Genomic DNA, 16,604 nt, shown 5'->3' with positions numbered 1-16,604 from the left:
TAGACTTCAGATGGCTGTTTCCCAAGTGGAGTGCTTACTCACGGGAGTGGCTGCCCTGTTGCCTTGGGGCATGGGACATATTAGAAATACCACATCTATTGTTTCTTGAATAGGAATGAGAAATTAAGCTTTAACTTAATTAATGCCTTGACCTTGACGCTTTTACTGGATCTGTATGTCAGAAAGTCACTTCCCCTACACTCAAGTTTTGCTGCAGAAAGAGGACCGACTGCATGTAGCATGTAGATGTTGGCAGCATCGTCACGCTCCGTCATTCTCCCCTGGTGCCATATGGCAAATTGCAGTTTATGTAAGCCAACTTCTGTAGATTTGAGTTCTACCCATCCAAATATTGATATCTTTACAATACTTTGTAATAAGAAAAGAAGTAATTATGAAAGGTTATATAAAGCAATATTTCAAATTTAGCAGTGGCCGCCAGCATAGTCCCAAGCAGATATTTTAGAGAAAAATGAACAAAATCTGCCCCTTCAAGGTAAGAGTAATGTTTTAAAATATGAGAAAGTCATGGCATTTCAAAAAATAGCTGTTTTATAAAGAGAACATTTTGAAAATAGTTATTTAGAGATGTTTACCGAATTAGATAATTCCCAAAATTTACATGACTGCTATCTATGTACTATATGTACAAAATGAAACCAATAAAAAGCAGATTCTTAAACTATTTTAATATTACAAATGAGGAGTTTCAGGAGATTTTAAATATATTAGCTAAAAAATATACTATTTAACCTCTTCTAATTTGTTTGAAAGAAAAAATGATAGACATTAGGAAAGATAGAAATTTACAGGCTGAATGTCAACACAATCTTTTGTATAATTGCTCACATAGATAAAATTTTAAAATAAGTATAAGTATTTGATTAGTGTAGCTGCTGATCTCTTCTTATATTTGGATCTTTGTGTCTTTCTTACCTATAAGAGCCATGAAAATCAAATGAATTAAATTAACTTAAAAACAGAAATTTTGTCCTAATGTAACATAAAATATTATAGCAATATTTTCCAGAAAAAACACTAAATGATATTGCTAGCACTAAAAGCCACCATAAATAATTAATTAGTTATTAATTAGTAGTGTTTTAGTGTAAAATTTTAATAGTAATGAATAGAATATAATGTTGAATATTGCTTAATTCATCTTGATTTCACTTTAACATTTCTAACTTGGGGTGTGTTTTATGCATATAATAATATTAGTAGAAGGCACCTAGGATTTTCAAATAAATATATGCAAATATAGACTCCAAATGTTTTAATAATGAAGTGCTACATCAGAGGCCTTTGGCTATCACTTTTTTCAGAATTCAGGAAGGCAGCCATCAGCACATATAGATTTGAGAATCTATTTAAGTGCTAAAATAAAAGAAGTTATTCTGAAATATTGGAAAATAATGTTAAACTACTATAAATACATTTCTAGCAAGTATATTTCTATAACATATAGGAAAGAAATGACAATTTTTGAGAACATTTTTCCCTTGCCTCATGTAAATCTTTTACTTATCATTCATTTATTCATTCATTCATCAGAAATTTATCATGCACCTATTATATGGAAGGCACTATTCCAGACCCTGAGGATATGACCAGTGGAAAAGACAGAGGCCTTACTCTTATTTATAAAGCTTAATATTTTGGAGATAGGAGATACAGACTCAAAAGTAGAAACAAAAATGTCAAGTAAATACAGCACTGATATTCCACTGGTTTGGGCTGGTATGACTGTACAGATTGCAAAATATCAAAATATTTTTTTACCACATGGTAAATAGTCTCTCAAGTATATACCCTTACCCTGGCCACCACAGACCCTCCCTGGGGAACCCATAGACTACTAGATCCAGGCTCTAGAAGATTAACATCTGGCCCAGTTGGAGCCTGGCAGGCATCTAACCTGATTGGTGGTATTGGTACCCCCATATAGATTGTTAAATATTTGGATATTTACTCCTGGGTAAATATTTATCCAGGGCTGATACTAGGTAGAGAGCAGAACAAGAGGTAGAAAATCAAGTGGTAGAGGAGATATTTTTTGGGCAGGGTGGTAGGAAAGATCTCCATTTAGGTAACATTTGATCAGGAAGCTAAAAGCAGAGAGGGAAGGAGGAATGAGCACGCGTATATATGAGTAGAAAAAAGGAAAGGCCTAGAGCTTTGAAGTTGAGAATTTGATGGCATTCATATAGGGTGCATTGTCAAAATCAGAAATTTTAAGAGCTTCACTTCAATTTTACAAAAGCAATCAAAAATTGGGGTTCAGGTGTTAAATGAATTACACATTTTCCTACTCACTAGTTAATCTAATCTAAATGGTGCTTTTCTATAGAACTTTCAAAATCAATCCTGAGTAGATACAGTATTCATTTATTTATTTATTTTAGTTTCTAGATGCCTGAATTCAAATTTAGAGGACTTAGGCTCTCTTCTACAATTAAATTTGGTGTTTTCGTATTTCCTCTCTTGCATAGTTTCCTCCTTAGCAAAAAACAAAAATATTTAAAACTACACAAACAATTATGCTTTTTTCCATTTATTCAACAAACATATATTAAAAACTCACAGTTACGAGCTGCAGATGTCAAAGACTACTGCTTTCTGGGAGTTTATAGCATAGTTGTGGAGATAGTCATGTAAATGGATAAAACAATAAAAAGTAGTAAGTCCAAAACCTACATTTAGAATGCTGAGCAATGCTGAATTTTCTCCCTATTCTTTCACAAAATAAAACAATTTTTTCCTGTCACTTTTCACCATTTTTATTAGAAGGGAAATCTGAGAAATAATCAAATGCACCCACTTCATATTTTATTATTTTAAAACTATCTCAAACACCAAATGAAACCACACGTAGAGTTAATGAGGAAAAAAGGGAGACCTCTGGCTGGTTGAAATCTCTTAACTTTGTAATCTTAATTTCATTAGTATACTTTTTTTTTCCCTTTCAGAAGACATAAACATATTGAAATTAAAGTGTATAGACTCTTACCTAGCACAATAATCTGAAACTAACCAAACATTTTAGTAATCCAACTGATTTTACTTATGACCATTGAAATAATCCCTGGGTTGAAAAGTCTGTTTTCTCCCTCTCTTTCTTTTCTTTTTCTTTTTTTCCTAATGGCCCTGTCTTCTAAAATAATAGAATCCATTTACCAGCTGCACTGTAAAGCAGAGTTACAAGGAGGTTTGAACAATTTTTACCACATCAATCATAATCTTGAATATTTGCAGAGTCACACACAGCACTCTGGTTTCATGCCAATTCTCTGGTTGAGATGCGATTACATGTGTTTTACTATATCCTTGGCATCTTTTGCACTTTACTTTTATCAAAAGCCCGTTGATCCCCAGAGCTTCAATTTTCTTCCTGGCTGGGGAGCAGGAGAAAAATAAATACAGTTCCTAAAGGGGAAAAATGTGGTTGCTACAATGTGTGCCCCATAGGTGCTGGCCTAATGCTACATATTAGAAAAATCACTATTTTGTATGCCTTTGCCTGGGGATGAAGGGGTGAAATAGAAGCTTTCTCTTTTTTTTTTGTATTTTTATTGCTATTTGGGGGGTACATATGATACTAGAAGGAAATTTGGGCTGGCTCTGTGAAGTTGGTACCACATTCTATAGATACACATTTTTATTATAAGCACAAAATTCTGGAATTCTAGCATGAGCTCTAAGTTTTTAAAAGTACCTCAATAAACACTTGGAGTACAGAATAATGATATTAAAATACGGGGGTGGGGTGGGGGGGGGAACAAAAAAGATGGTCATATCAGATCACTAAAACCTCTTCTAAGACCTGCAGCAATCTCTACAAACTAAACCAGCAAGTATGATGACTGAAGTTCCCTTCTCCAATTCTTACGGAGGGTGTTCCAGCTACCAGTTCTCTGTAGCAACCAAAAACATAGAAGAAAAACAAAACAAAAGAAAAATTGCATCTTGTCTATACTTAGTTTAGGTAACATACCATATGCAAGAGGAGAAAATTGAATCACACATTGTTGGTGATCTGATGTTGACCTGCTTTTCCTATAATTGCGTTGTTGCAGATGTATCAGATGAAGACACACAAACTAAAGAATAAAAACATTTGCGTAAATCCCCAGCAACTGTCATATATTCCTCTGTAATGAGAAGATGTAGCCATGTGTACCATATTGTTCAAAAATAATACCGGTTGAGAATTAAGATACATGGATTCTTCTATGGGTTCTCTCGCTTGTGTTCTCTGAGTTTCAGTCCCTTTAGCTGTAAAATGGTGATAATGAGTTTGATTCACAGGATTGTTTTGAGGGTTAAATGAAATAATGCCACAAGTAAAATACAGAGACCTAAATAAATGTTAACATCGTATCATTACAATAAATATATTAATAGTATGTTTCTTCTTCAAATATGTTTTTTTATATTTTTTGTATTTTTACCTCTATATCCACATGAATTCTAAAACTATCCTCTGAATAATATTCCTCTGAAGCAGAATACCCTAGACCTGTGACTATCAAAGTGTGGTCCCAGGCCACCAGCAGCCTCCGGTAACTTGTCAGTAATGCAAACTCCAAGGCCCTACCTAAGACCTACTGAATCAGACTCTGGGGATTTAGCCAGAAATCTGAATTTTAGCAAGCCCTCCAGGGGACTCTAGTGAACACCAGAGTTTGAGAAACACTGAGCTACATTACAGAAAGTAGATGAGTGTGTATTATATGCGATTCTGCTGATTGTTTAATTTTATGTCACTTCATCTTGAAGCAGTAAATAATCACCAGTTATTAATATATTCTAGGTATCAGAACTCTTAATATGTCTTATAAACTTCATCATGGATCCTGTAGACTAACCAAGGTCATCAGGGTTAATTACAATTATAGAGGCATAATAGTCTTAGCTTTACACTTTTCAGAAAACTAAATATAATTTGTCTGTTATGTTGTATAATGGCCAGTGAATAAAACTTGCATTATGACATATAATTTTAAAGTTTAGTTCAAAAATGTTTTCTAATCTGAATTATTGGTATGCTTCCATTGACTACAATATGAAACATGTATAATATATTTTCACTTGTGGTGATTCCCAGGAAATTCAAAATTAAATTTAACATTCATTGAAACGCAAGAAGTAGAGATTTTAATTATATTTTATAATCAGTCATTAATTAATCTTTTAAACAAATATATCACTGCATTTTTTCTAAAAATTTAGTAAATAAAATATATAAGAAGGCTTCATTATATATGTGCTTATATATGTGAATATGTGTATATATATTTTTATATATACTCATATATCTATTTCCTTATTCTAATATATCTATATCTACATATACTCATGTACATAAGGAGGAAGAAAAGTAAAGATTATGGAGTAATTTTAACATAAAATATAAAAGAGTCCTATTGAACACTCTTTATGCATTGGCCCATTTATTTAATTCATTCAAAAATCAGCTGTAAGATTCAAAACATGAGATGTAGAATTCCTGTTTCTGGTGTCCTGTGCCTGGTGGATGCCAATCCACTTGAATCTTCATTTACTGTCGTGATTCAACAGCACTCAGAGACTTCTTTGCTGGGAGGACGATAGGGATCGCTTGCAAGGGCCGAGTTTCTCTAAAAGGGGGTTGTGTGACTGTCACTCTTCTGATGTGGGGAGACCTGACATGCCACTTTAGAGGACTTCTCTGACCCAGCAGTACTTCCTCCTGTAAAAGTGACAGCAGCAAATTGAAGAAAGCTCACCGGGACTATACCATTTACCCAGATCGGGGACCAGGATGCACAGAAATTTAGATAATGAAAGCTGGTGTCTGAAAGTAGTTTTAACGAACGGAGAGAAGAAATTACACAGAGAAAGATTTTCCCTCCTGAGACAATGTTCAATCTCTGATACTTCCTCTCTTTATTCAAACTCTGGTTTAACATTAGGCTTCCTATCTGAGCAAAAGGTACCAGTGGAGTGAGCAGATGTAAAGATTATGCATTTGCAACATTTACGAGAAAAATATAAGGTCGAAGGTATTATCCCTTCATTTAAGAGAAAATTTAACAAGGGACTTATTAAAACTATCCTACGATATATTTTAAAAAGTACTTTAAAAAGTAGATAAAGGTAATGGTTTCTAAAAGTATGTCAAACAGAGAACAAAAGTAAAAATTAGACGGAATCTAGTTTTGCCCTAAGGAAATAGATAGGCATGATTTCCGTGAATAGGAGATTAAAGTGCTTCAACATAACAGCACTTTATCATGTTGGTAAAGTTTAAGAAAGAAACAGGAAAATGTCATAACAGAATTTTAAATTATATTAGAAATAGGAATGAAAGCATAGGCCACGACAAAAGAAAATCTGTGGTGTCAAAAACATATTTAAGAAGCTTTTCCAAGATGCAGAATAAAAGGTCGCAACAATGACAGAAGAGCAAACAGAATGTGATAATGAAGTGACAAAAGAGATCCAACACCCAGATGGTCTACATTCCTGAAGAAAACACAGGACAAACGAAAACAAATTAATATTCAAAAAAGAATAGGATAAAAATGTCCTGGGTAGATCAGATATCTGAGAATATAGGTCATGGAAGCACAGCATGTTCCAGACAAAATTAAGTAAAAGAAAATAATGTAAGATCTGGATGCTGATCGAAGAAGAACTACCAGGCTTCCTTCCAGACGGTTTAGTCACAAGTAGGATCATCGCAGATTCGTGATAATGAATACCAGCTATAGAATGAAATGTATCTATCGAAATGGAAACTTGTTCATAACAGATTTTCAAGTGACAATGGTAGAGAGCAAAACAGAATGTACTGTATAATGCCATTTTTACAAATGCTATGTGCATACAAGAGAAAGTTAATAGTGACTTTTTATGGGGATGGATAATAAGGACATTTTCCTTATTTTGCTCCTGTCTACATTTACTAAATGTATAGCAAAATATATATTGCATTTATAAATATGAGTAAGAATAACGTATCAAAATAAATTGTCTGTCTGAGTATTGTGCAAAATTACCTTACACGAGGAAGAACTATTTCAAACCAAATGAGTACTGAGAGAGGCTGGAGGAAAGCAAAATGAGTTAGAAATGCAGTTGGGTTAGAAATATACAGCTTTGTAGCTGTTACTGAGGTGAAAATCATCTCATGTGTCTGTGGCCAATGTTCCTTGGACTTGTGTCTGTCAAGTTTTTCTTTTTTTCAGTTTGTTGTTTTTGTCTGCATGTCATATGATAAAAGAAATGAACAGGGAATAATTAGTCAAATAAAAGAAACTTGAATTTAGTGTAATAATTTATTTTACTCCTTTCATTTATTACAATAAGTGCTTAACCTGTAAAATAATGTGCTTAATTTGTACATAAATATATGCTAGTATGGAACCAAACATATACTCTTTGACATAGAACAGCACACTTAAACACTGCTTATGATGCCCATCAATTGTTTATCTTGAAATTTTACAATGAATTCCCTCTATATGATAGTTTCTGGGATGGTAGAAATTTATACTTAAAGGACTTTGCAAATATCATCCCAAAACATTTATACTACAGCACATTTTATGTGCCTTACTATTTTTTTTTTTTTTTTTTTAGGAGCAAGGACCCTTAGCAAATTAACATAGCACAGGAAATTTTAATGCTAGGTTGTAAAAAGAGATGTTTGCAAATCCAGAAACACACAAATCTGTGGATAACAAATGATCACTGCAGCCCTAGGTTACACAATGTCACAATCTTTCTCTGGTTGTTTGTTCAGTGCCACCATAAGGGGAGAAAGTCAATGTCAAGATAAATGTGGCATCTACTTGTAGCCCACAAAATCAAGAAGTGAGTCTTGGAAACAAATGATCAGATTAAATTTCAAATTTTGAAGTTTTTCAATGTGATGAAGACACAAAATAAAAATCAGAAGCTCTTTATTTGCTTATTTCTTGGAGCAAATTCAATTATTAAGGGTGATTGACACATTGAACACTCCCTGAAAGAGTTGTTTAATTTGGAGATGCAATGAAATTTTTAGCAGGGATCTTGGGGATTAAATTTCTTTCCAATATTAAACATTCATTTTTTAATAAGTTGCTTTTTCATTGACAGAGTATAAAGTATTTATCTGAAAAATTCTGATCTCATTCATTCTGAGAGCCCAGATTTTCACTTTCTTGTTTAATGTTTCTTTTCCCCCTTTACCCATTAAATTGTCATTGAGTAATTTGGCAAATGAGGAGAAACAATTTTCTAACTCAGAAGTTATGGACTCTGTTATATTTTCCTTACATAATTCACTCATCTCTTTGGAATAAGCAGACATTATAGGTTGCAAATGAAATCAAGTCTAGTTATTTAGTGTGTGCATCTAAAATTTTAGATGTGAAACTGAAAATAAGTAGAGCTGCTTAATATACAATCCTTAAATCTTTGAATACATTTTATTTTCTCAACAAATATTTGGTAAACTCCCCAGTCAAACACGATATCACATTTGATCTGGTCCCCAGTATGTTTGAATTTTGCCAGATTTTTCTATATGTAACCAAAAAAATTATTAAAATATGTAGAGGGAATACAAATCCTGGGATTGTGTTACTATAAATACATATATTAACCTCTAAAGCCAAAGAAAAGACAACATTTCTCAGATAATTATTCTGCATTCTTTGACAGCCTTCGTCTTCAGCTGCAGAGTCGAATCATTTCTTGTAGGTGTATAAACAGGTAGAGGAGGATGTATTGAAAGCAGTGAGAACTGCCATGACTCAAATATTTACACCCACCAGCCACTAGGTGAGGAGTAAATATAAGTCAAGACTGGAAGGCCTCAGACATACATGCATGCTTTATGTAATGATATGAAACCTCAAACCTCTTATTTCTTTGTTTTTTATTGATATTGATACTACTAATAACTCATAATTTAGCCATCCAGGGTTCCAATTTGGAATACGTTGTAAAGCAACAAAGAAGGGGGAAAAGTGAGACTGTTACTCAAATCTAACTGCAAGCACAATCAAGCAAATTAAGAATCTAAAACATCTTAAGAGATATCATAAGTTAGAAAAATATAAATTCATATTTAAATATGCCTAAAGACCCCAGGGAGAAAGCAGACAAGACGCCAACAGCTAATTTTGAAACAAATGAATAGGCAAGATACCACTATGTCCAGAGACATTCCCAGGATAAAATATGATAATGCACATAGATATATCATACAATTATGAAATAGCACATAGCACTTTTTGATTATCATGCTAGTTCAAGAAATATATGACAAGTCTGTTTTGTCTGTGGACTATATTCACTGAGTAATAGAAGTATTCTGAAGTGCATAGAACTTCTGAAACTTTGCTAAATCTGGGAATCTGAAATATGAGTCTCCTAAGAGTCATCATAATGGCTAAGTGAATATTAACACTAGTGATATCCTGTGCCTTTGAGACTAAATGAGCTCACATAGGGCACAGAACAGCTATAGCATGTGTGGCCTTTGATCTCTCATAAGTGGAAACACATTTAACCCCACTTGTAAATTAAAACAAGCATGAGATTTTGATAAAGTAATTTAAAGTAGCTGTAAGACAGTTGGCCAGTTATTTATTTACCACCAACAATGTGCTAAGCAGGATTTATGTCAATGATGCTGCATTGAACAAGAAAGAGGGTAGCTCCCCTTAAAGAGTTAGATTTTACTTGGGGAGAAAGTATAGAATAAAACAAAAAGAGGTTAATAAATTTAAACAATTTTGCATAGTGATTAGTGCTCCTTAGACAGTAAATTGAAGGAAGGAGAAATTTTATCTAAGGTGGTTAGATGTAGGCTTTAAGGTGAACATGAGATTCAGTCTAGCTTCTTCCCTGCTATGCATCCTACACTTCAAAAAAATCCTAAAATATTAAAAGAGATCTCTCATTATCAAAAGAATGTTCTGCTCAGACTTAATTTGTTTTTGAACATGGTAAATGAATAAAGTGAAATGATATATGATAACACCACACTAACTTTATGTTAATGTTAAACACCTTGTAAGGTCCTTTATATATATTTTGTCTAATCTTTACCAGAATCATCTGAAGTAGATCTTATATCACCTTTTCTCAAAGGAGAAAACTGAGATGAGAGGTGTAGTGACCTGCCCCGCGTTACATGGGCAAAACTGGAATTTGAACTGGATGTCTGACCCCTAAGTCTGAATTCTTTCAGTTATTCCACATTCATCACTCTGTTCCATGTGTATGATTATCAACAATGCTTTGAAGAATGGGTCTGTACTTGGCACATAATATCCACATTGTTATTTTCTATTTGTTTTCAGTCTCTGGGTTTATTTTGGTAAAAAGAACACTGAAAGGGTTCAGGCAACCATTTGCACTTCCCAAATTTTGAAAATTTCTATTAGTCAAATTTTCACCAGGAATGTGTTTTATGTGTATAAAGAATCTCGAATATTTTCATCTATGGGGGAGGGCAGTAAACACTGTTGTAGTCCTATCTAGGTCCGCTTCCTGGACCAGTGCACCCACCCCATGGTTGCTGTGGGCAACGACAACTAACTTCAGCCAACTTCACCCCCTTCTCTAGAGACGTGATGGACAGACTGAAGCTGTCTTGTTTGGAAATGTCTCAGATTTTTTGTCTCTCCTTTTCCCAGGTAGCCCACAGCTAATAATTGAATGGGATTAGGGTACTTAAGGCAAATCCTCTTGCCTCAAGAAGTGACAACTCAGGGGTGTCCCTCATACTCCAGAGCCACCCTGGCATCAGGCTGAGACTAAACCTCAGCAGAAATCACTGACTTGTTTGATCTCTTTTCACTTTAGCTTGCATCCTTACAGGTTGCTCCTAAGAGCACTCCCTCATTAAACCACTACATAAGAATTTTGGTCTCAGGCTCTGCTTCCAGAAAATCTGACCTAAGACATTTATTCAACAAATATTGATTGCACACTTGCTTTGTGCCAGGTTTTGAGCTAAACTTCAAGGATTCAAATATCAATATACTATGGTCCATTCTTTCTGGGGCTTGGGCTGTAGGGAGGGGCAGTGAGCGGATGGCTGATGAAATGTGTAAAATACCCTAACAGGGACACTGTATCAAAAAACCCCACTGGGTTAAAGAAAAGAGAATACCTTGCTCTGCTTGGAGTGAGGAGAAAAGGGAGACTTCATAAAGAAGATTGTAAATGACAAATAGGAATTCATCAAGTTGATAAACGTAGGAAAGGTTCAAAGGGGAGAGGTGGTCCTATGGAAAGATGCAGTGACATGAATGAGTGACACAAGATGAAGGGCATCTCAAGTAGTTTGGTGTGACTGAATAGGTATGTGTCGAGGAGACAGTAATGGTTATCTGAAAATTCCTTATAAAAGATTTGGCCTCCTAAAGAGTTTGCATTGTACATAATAAAAATTTTTATGGGTGCAAAGGAAAGTACACAAACTATAAAGCTAACAAACATGCAATGTGTCTTTTGTTGCAATATTAGATTGTCTGTTTGAATTTAATTGCTAACTTAAGGCTTAACAGTATTGCCTAAAGTGTCATTGATAGATAAAGTAGATCCATATTTCCTAACTCTACAGTGTGATCAGAACTGTATTATTCAGGGGCCTCCTAATATTCCTTTTCATCACTGAGTAGACTACATTTTCATAATGTCATGTTTAGGGGTTGAGCCTGCTACTTTTTTAACATCTGTGTAGAACTTTGCCATTATGGACTAGAGCAAGATGCTTTTACAAAGTTAGCACGAATCATGTAGTTGCTAACTGGGCACAGTTCAAATTATCTGTCATGTTCAGTTATTTTTATGGTCAACTGTGTATCATTTGACCACATGAATCAGGCAGTGATTTGATTTGCTTATTATGAAGGCTAAAAATAATCCATTTGACCTGCAGTAAACCATTTACTTTAGTCATTAAATTACAACCATTGTCTCATTGCTGTTTTTCATTTTATATATGAAGCGAGGTCAGCACTGGGGTAAAAATTATGAAGTATGCAATACTTTCATTCTCCTCCCTGTTCCCAGTCGTCTCTAACAGGGCTGCTAACTGCTCTGAAATTTTCCATTTCCCTCTACATTCAACCACATGCCATCCTCAAGCTTCATGAGGAGCAGAAGAAAAGCAGACAAATTGACACTGGTGTATGAAGGACTGATAGGCCCTGGGGTTGTCTTCCCAGGGGGAAGTGGGATGGATGTGGTACAGTGAGTCTCAGCATGCTCTAAGAGCATAAGAAGTTTACACAGCTGTTTCACATTCAAGACCGCATTTATTCATGATAAGGCTACAGGGCTACCATTTGATAAAATGTGTTCCATTTAGTTGACATAATCTTTCAAAACACAAAGCCCATATAAGAAAAGGCAAAAAATCAGAGTGGTAAAAAAGGTTGAGAAAAGCTTGTATAATGGAAAGAACATTAACCTAGGAGCGTGAAGAATGGGAGTCCTATCCCAGCTAAGTCATTTGTCAGATCTATGACATTATGTAAGTCATGCAATGTCCCAAACCTAATTTTTTTTCCTTCCTCATTGGTAATATGAAGACCTACCCATAGATCCTGACCCACTGAGTTCTTACCTGGCCCACTGAGCTGGTATAAGGATTAGATGAACTCAAATAGCATTTATTTTGTATACTGGAAAGCACAAGGAAAATTTTATGATCTGTCTAAAGTGGTTGTCTTATTTACCATAGACTGGATGGCTTAAACAACAAACATTTATTTTTCATAGTTCTGAAGGCTGGAGGTTCCAGATCAGGGTCCCAGTATAGTCAGATTCTTGGTGAGGGCCCTTCTCCTGGTTTATAGATGGCCGTATTCTCATAATATGCTCTTATGAATGAAATGGAGCTCTGGTCTCTTTATCCCCTTGTAAGGACACTAATACCATTCATGAGGGCTTCCCCCAATGACCTACTAAGTTCCCCAAGTGTCCCACCTCCAAATACCATCACGTTGTGGATTTAGGCTTCAACATATGAATTTTTCTGGAGGGGCACAAACATTCATTCCATAGCAGCTGTAAACTTTAGGTTTGCTTCTCACTTTAAAAAGATCCCTGTGGCCTGCAGTGGAGCTGTCCTCTGTCCTGAGTGCACTCTGCCTGCCATGGTGTCTTGGGCAATCACATAGTCCATCAGAGTCATGGGTCAGCCCTGGTGAAGGTGTGTATGAGGATCAATGTTTAAGTTGTTTTAAAAAACCTTTGCCTATGTGTACAAGGAATCTTCACATTTAAAATTTTTGATGGGAGTATGCATCCAAATTATCTTTTTCCAACATTTATTTAAGTTGACAGCGATATATAATTCATATAAACATCTGCTTTTTTTTTTTTTTTGGTGAAATGGGAAGTCAACTTGAATATTCCAATCTTTTGTTCTTTCAGTTTTATCAGTATACCCAGAGGAAGAATTACAAGCAAAGCCTGTCCATATGCAATTCTTACAACACAAAGTGAATGTTTTCTTCAGGCTAATATCAAGCATAAGTGTCTGAATCATCCTCGTGCAGTTTTTCTCTATGAGTGTCAGACATTAGAAGATTTTAATGCATCTCTCCTTCTCTTGAGTCTGTTTTATGTGATTCCAGATATCTTTCTGACTTTTTTTGTTGTTTTGACAAGAGGAATAAAACGTACTTTATGACCAAATCCATGTATGTTTTGGACTGCTTTACTCAGAGATGCTTGGGGAACTTAATCAAGAGAGCTTTTATAGAGTTTAATACAGAAAATAAAGCTGAGAAAGTAGTCACTGAAAATAAATTACCTTAAAAATAGTGTAAATCCTTTTTATCTGTCTGTCTATATTTAATTTCTCTCATTTTCAGAAGAAAGAGGATGCTGCTTGGGAGAAAAGGATTGTATCTCAAGTTTTATCATACTTATTCTGACTTCCCAAGCAATAGGATAATGTCATTGCTGTGTTTGTTAAGGTCTTTTACTATTCACTACCCGAGCCATTACTCTTGCCTCAGTTATTTTTAAATGTTTGCTGTAGAATTGCCCACATTTTCAGTAAATCACCACTATGTCTTAATCACACCATCTAGATTGCATGCACAAATTAGAATATGTGGACAGAAAAAGTTCATTTGAATGTCCTACATTCACAAATAGATTGCTGATTGCTCTACTCTGAAAATTGAATCAAAGAAAGTGATCACAATGGCTTGCAAGTGATAGGCTAGAGAGGAAACTAACCACATGCTTTGTTTTCCTAGAAATAATTCTAACAATTTTCAAAATTACTTCTTGCTAAGTATTTTTGGCTTTGATTCTTCTTACCTGTAAGATAATTACAGCTGTTGTTAAAAATTCTGAAATTTGTCTTTCTTTCAGGGAAAGACTCTTACAGAATTATCATCAAATTATGGCTCAGACTAGCCAATAAAGCTCCAGCTGGGTTTGGGAATAAAGCATCATCACCCTGTAGTATTTTTTTTAATCATTTCACCTTATTTATTATTTGAAGCTTCAATTTTATTGATAGTTCTTTTTATCTCTATAGATAGGGCTACAGATTTGGATCCACTTTCTTTTATTTTTCTCCATCAACAATTTTCATCCTAGCTCCTTCCCAAACTCCTAAATATTCACCAGAGGAGGCAGAATTTGGATGAGAAGTACTCCCTTGGCTTTGAGACACACTCTTATTAAATTTCAAACCACATAAAATGGCAAGGGAGGTAATTCAAGAAACAAGCTCTTCCCTGAAACCAGCTTCATCAAGGAATAGTTCAACACCACTGTTGTAATTTACACCCCTGTCTCGACAAATCCCTTCTATATAATTCTCTGTTTAGTTTAAAGGTGTAATGTGAGTTCTGTTGAATTAGACCTGAATCCCTGGGCCGTGGTGTTCTGCTCACATCTGCCCTAAGCTCTGACCGGGAAAGCAGCAGCCACCAATGTCAATAGAATCCTATAAAGATTAATGGGGCACCTGAAAAGCAACAAGGACTTTGAGTGATTTCAGGGATTTTAGACTCCAGAAATCAATTTCCCTGAAAATGTCCTTGGTAATTTAACTGATAGCATTTGACACTCCTTATGTCTAATGTAAGCTGTGAATATGAAAATCAAGACTTTATTATAACCAAGCATATAAATTAATATACACAGACAGATATGTATCCTCTGTATATACATATGTGGATATAGACATGGGTGTGTGCATATATGAGCCAGTGTGTGGAAACTGATGTAATCATTCAGATCAGACAAAATGAAAGGAAGTTTACCCCATTTGCATAGCTTATTGGCATATGGTATGAACAATGCTCCATTACATTCTTAATATTTTGAACTCTATTAGATTACTGAACAAAACACCTTTGAAATCCCAACAGAAAGAATTTTATCACAGTTTGACAGTATATTGATAAAGTCATAACATATTAAAAACTCAAAGTAGGAGAGAAAAATTATAAAATTGAGTACCCTGTGAAAATTTTTGAAGTATTTAAGAAATGTTTATGCAAATAGTTTTAAATATTCTAAATACATTTGGCAATTATTTGGAAATAGGTTATTGTCACTTCATCTGCATAAAATGAATATATCATGACTTAAGTAGAGTTCTCCAAAAAGCCTTTCTTTCAAAATCTGTATCGAAGAGAATTTTAGGTTGACTTGAGCTTAGTGTCTGGATTTAGTAACTGCCTCTTCTAATATTCGTGAAAACTTGCGAATAGATGGTATGAAATGAAAAAGTTGAGAAAAACAAAATAAATAAGGTGAAGTTTTTGAAGACTTATGGCCTTGCATGACGCTACAAACTCTTTGTGAGTATACTTTTTGAAGTCTCATTGATCCTTGATTTGAGTTCCCAGGTTTAGTAATAAAATATGGCATGATTTATTACTCTAGTGCAGGGCGATTTGCTGCAAAAGAAAATGTAATGTCCTGCCTAGAGTAGGGTTCTGACCTGTTCAGAGAATTCATGAAGTTCATCAAATCTGCCTATTTTAACCTCAGAACTTCCCATTTTTAATTTTGTTATGACATGAAGCAAACAGAATGTGGTTTAAGTGGTTTATGGTGCTGGTGAAGTAAAGCAGTTGACAACTGAAGCAAGTTTGTGCAAGTGCGGGATGAGACTTCACGACCCAGTGTCTGCTTCTCTCTTCTCTCTCTCTCTCTCTCTCTCCATATATAAACTCATACAGTAGTTTTCTCCTCATTCCTGTTATCAGCATCACTTCTATGTTCAATTATACTCCATATATCACAGTTGCCTGCCCAATACGTAGAGGTTTCCCAAACAGCAATCCTGGCAAAGTTCTTTGGCTTTTTTTTGCTTCTCTTAAAGGTCACATAACTTGGCTCTACTGACAAAAGCAAATGGAAATATTTTAAGGGGGAAGGAAGAAAAATGTTTCAGAGCAGCTAGAACTAGAAACTGTTTTAATAGTAGAAAAAGATACCAATGGATTGATTGTTGGAACGGCAGAGAACAATAAAGAAAACTTTCACATAGACATAAACTATAGAGATACTGAACTGAAGGAGAAATTGGAATGTTCACAGCCCCAAGCATGTGAGATTTAGGAAGGTAG

The sequence above is a fragment of the Lemur catta genome, chromosome 16, assembly GCF_020740605.2.
Source record: "Lemur catta isolate mLemCat1 chromosome 16, mLemCat1.pri, whole genome shotgun sequence".
NCBI classification, from domain to species: domain Eukaryota; kingdom Metazoa; phylum Chordata; class Mammalia; order Primates; family Lemuridae; genus Lemur; species Lemur catta.
This window is presented reverse-complemented; position numbering follows the sequence as displayed.